This window comes from Sciurus carolinensis, chromosome 5 (genome assembly GCF_902686445.1).
Source record: "Sciurus carolinensis chromosome 5, mSciCar1.2, whole genome shotgun sequence".
NCBI lineage: Eukaryota > Metazoa > Chordata > Mammalia > Rodentia > Sciuridae > Sciurus > Sciurus carolinensis.
This window is the reverse complement of record NC_062217.1, coordinates 160,027,036-160,031,437: the sequence shown is the minus strand read 5'-3', so window position 1 is coordinate 160,031,437 and position 4,402 is coordinate 160,027,036.

Sequence of the window (4,402 nt, the reverse complement as noted above, 5' to 3'; positions counted from 1 at the left end):
CTGAAGCGCCTGGCTTGATGTGTTGCTTCAGCTAACAGCAGGTCCAGGCAATAAAGCGACAATAATGCCTGATGATCCCCGGGGTTAATGGGGAGATGTACACCTCTGTGCATTTTGTCACCCACTTTCATAAGCCGATCACTACTGCTGTAGGCATTTGTGACAGGAACAGCTTTCCGAAGACATCAGTCCCCCGTAAATATACTTTTTCTATTGACAAGATGTCTTTTAACCCTAATGGTAATGGAAGAAGGCCAATAAATGAAACATTTACTGCATAACTTGCCTTATTTTGGGGGTGGTGTACGATTCCTTTCTTGCTGTCTCTAGAAGATGTTTTCAGCCTAATTTGCTCCCTAGAAATTTCACTTGCTACAGTTATACATCTATGACGTTTCATTGCCTGAAGCCAAGTCTGCATAAGAACTTTCTTAAGATAAACTTATCCTAATGCCAGGCTACAGGAACCCGACTGCTTTTTTGCTGAATTATTTGTGCTACCCTGATATACAGGGCAGAGACTTCCTGACAGTCATTGCCATGGGGTAGGTCTAAATGTTTCTGAGAAGGGGGGGAAGGCAGGAAAAAGGTGACGAAAGTTTTATCCAGGTTGATTTGTAGCAGTCTTTAGAATTAATAATGGGGTGTGTATTTAACATATTAAAAAGCCCGAGGTTTTCCTTTCTTTCCTTTTTTAAAAGTATCTTCAACGACCCCTCCTGTATTACAGAGCATTTTGCCTACCTGGACCCATTGCTGTGTTCAAAAACATCATGCATACCAAGGCATCTTGCACAAAAGCGGGGGCACTTTCAATTGAGGGAAAGAGCGTGTCAGCCAGTGTTGAGCAATTTCACAAGGTGGTTCATGTGTGTTCTAGGGACAGGGCAGGTGAAATTTCAGGAGAGGACAATGCCATTGTTCCCCTTGTAATTTATCTAGGTGTGGGTTGACACACCTGCTTCAGACCAAAAGCATCATGGGATGGAGGAGGTGAAGGATCCAAGGAGACTCCCAGGTCCAGAGTGGGAAGATTTCAGGTTTGGTCACCCTAGGAATCCACAGCCGTGTGAGTTCCGTCCCTGTGTTCTGAGGAAGGGCTCAGTCTATGCTGATCAAACTACTTGAGACTGGATTAGAATCAACAAGTTCTTCCCTCCTCCCTTGCAAAACCCCGATTATTTCTGTCAACTCCAGGGGTGCGTGTGGATTACGTTTCCTAACGAACGTTCATTTGGACGGGGAAAAGGAAACAGGTTAAGAGAATCAGTTCTGGGGTCCGGAGTGAGCCTGGCTCCCAGTGTAGACAACAGCCTGCAGCTCCAGGTTCAGCAACAGAGAGAGTCTTCTGTTTGACTGTCATCTTGAGCAAACTCAGCTTCTTGGTAGCCTCAGGGCGCACTGTAAATACCTAGAGTAGGAGAGAAATCATTAATCGTTATTTCTTAAAGGCTCCAGGATGCTGAGAGTGAGAGGATATAATGACCCTGAAACCTCATAAGGAACATAGGTGCCCTCGTGGAAACCTAAGGCCTATGCGCTCACGGTGATTTGGCCATGCTGCCCCGTGATGGCAAACTTCCCGGGGTCCTGGTCCTGGATGGAGAAGAACCCGAAGAGGTCCCCCTCTGTCCTTTCAGCCAGCCCACCCTCACCCCCCAGCGGCAAGGGCGGTGGCTGCATCTGGAAGCGACAGGGCACTCTTTGGGGGAGGCCTGGACCGTCCAGCTTCTAGCCTTCCTTCTTTGAAGGACCTCACACCTCTTTTACACCAGCAGTCTCTCTCCAGTGTGATCTGGCCTCGTGTCATGTTGTTGCTTGTTATAAAATAACACGTACTGCAGGGCTCTGGGGGGGAAGGGGAATTGTTCATTAAAATCATTTGAAAGGATATATTCTAAAATATCAACAACACTTCTTTTTCTCCCCAGATAATAGAATTTGGGGAAATTTTTACTGTCATTTTCATACTTTTCGGGCTGTGTGTGTGTGTGTGTGTGTGTGTGTGTGTGTTTCCACAACCAAGCATGTGTTATTTGCATTATCAGAATGGAAATACTATATTTGAAGAAAGAAACTCTGACTTTCTTCCGCATTTGCATGGCAGATGCCAGGGATTGAACTCAGGGGCACTCGGCCACTGAGCCACATCCCCAGCCCTATTTTGTATTTTATTTAGAGACAGGGTCTCACTGACTTGCTTAGTGCCTCACTTTTGCTGAGGCTGGCTTTGAACTTGTGATCCTCCTGCCTCAGCCTCTGGAGCCGCTGGGTTTACAGACATGCGCTGCTGGGTCCCAGCTTTTTCCACCTTCTCTCTTGTATCCAGGCCTATCTGCGCAGGCTGGGGATATTTCAAGGTAGCCATTGCTAATGTTGCACCTACTATGTAATTTTAAATCTCTTTTAATCAAACTGGCTTTTATTGAGTTTCTAAGCACATGGATTGACGGGGTAGCTTAGTAGAGTATGTTTGTAGCATGCTGAAAGCCCTGGGTTCAATCCCCAGGGCGTGTACACGTGCACACATGCACCTGAATGACCAAAGATTCAATTTCTTTGGGTGCAGTGGCATATACCTATAATCCCAGAGGCTCAGGAGGCTAAGGCAGGAGGATCTCGAGTTCAAAGCCAGCCTCGGCAAAAGTGAAGCCCTAAGCAACTCAGTGAGACCCTGTCTCTAAATAAAATATAAAAAAGTGCTGGGGATGTGGCTCAGTGGCCGAGTGCCCCTGAGTGAAATCCCCAATACCCCCCCCCAAAAAGATTCCATTTCATTCCTTCGGTGTAAAAATAAGTGATGAACCCCACCCGTGGAAAATAAACTTGGAGATCCACAGGCAGATTTCACACAGCAACATCCACATCCTACAAGGGGACTGTCCTACAGAGCTATTTTGCATATATTGACCACTTGTTGATCACAACACCTTGTGAGGTAGAGAGAATATACTTATCCTCATTTTTGCAAGTTAGAAAACTGAGTTTTGTTTTTGTTTTGTTTGTTTGTTTGTTTGTTTTTGGTACCAGGGATTGAGCCCAGGGGTGCTCAACCACAGAGCCACATCTCCAGTCCTTTTTCAATATTTTATTTAAAGACAGGGTCTTGCTGAGTTGCTTAGGGCCTCACCAAGTTGCCGAGGCTGGCTTTGAAATTGAGATCCTCCTGCCTCAGCCTCCCAAGCTGCTGGAATTATAGGCGTGCACCATCGTGCCCAACGGAAACTAAAGTTCCAAACAATCTACGTGTCCCATAGCTGGTAAGTGGCCAGGCCAGGACTAGAATTCAAGTTTACTGACTCCAAGTCCAGGTCTTTTAAAGAAGTTACTGAATCCTGGTCAAGTTGACAACAGAATCATCCTTGTGATTTTTCTGTGACATTCTGGGGAAAAATACCAATATATTCCTTTAAAGCAACTCACGCCCAGCCCCAGCTGCACTGAAGAGTGAGAACGTCTGTCTTCTAGTCTGTCCTCGCCTCCCCAACTGCGCTGCTTCTGGGAAGACCTGAAGCACTTCCCCCCCCCATTATGACCTCACCCCAAGGGGTCCCCTTTACACCAGGGTTTCTCAGTCTCTACACTTGCTTATTCCCAAGGGGTCCCCTTTACACCAGGGTTTCTCAGTCTCTACACTTGCTTATTGGTTCCTCCCCCCCCCCTTGGGGTGCTGGGAATCGAACCCAGGGCCTTGGGCTTGCGAGGCAAGCACTCTACCAACTGAGCTATCTCCCCAGCCCTTATTGGTATTCTTGAACTGAAGAAATCTGTGACTTGAGGGCTGCCCTGGGCATGGTCGGACACAGAGCAGGTCCCACTTGTCAGTGGAAAGCCCTCCTTTGCTTGTGACAGTAAGAAATGTCTCTGGAGGTTGGAGACGGTGTCATCTCTGGGAGACACTGCTCTCTCAGGGAAGTATGAACATCTTTTGGACTCACTCTGGTAAGTCAGGTCTGGAATAGTGAGGGGCCGTCGTCCCTTCTCCCCACCCAAGAGGGGCTGTATGGGAACAGCTGGGGGTTTCTTCCAATGGTGACCCCACACTTCCTGTTGAGAACCTCTGCCCCTGGAAGGACCTCTTGACCTCACCAGAAGGGTTTAAATCTTGGGTTCCCTTGTATGGATATGTGACCTCGGGCCATCCATAGATCATTCTCTCTGTGTACATTTGAATGGTGTTAAGAGCCAGCAAAATCACCTTTGGAAGGAATTGTCTGATCACACTGTGGATTTTAATAGGGCAGGCGCCCTTTCCCGCCCCCCTCACCAGGGGCGGGGAATGGAACACCAGGACAGCCCAGCCCTGCACCCTGGGAGCTTTGGCCTTTGCCAGTCTGACCCTCTTCCTCCTGGTTGGCCCCTCCAGAGGCCTAACTTGTCCTCATGAAAAGGAAAGAAAACC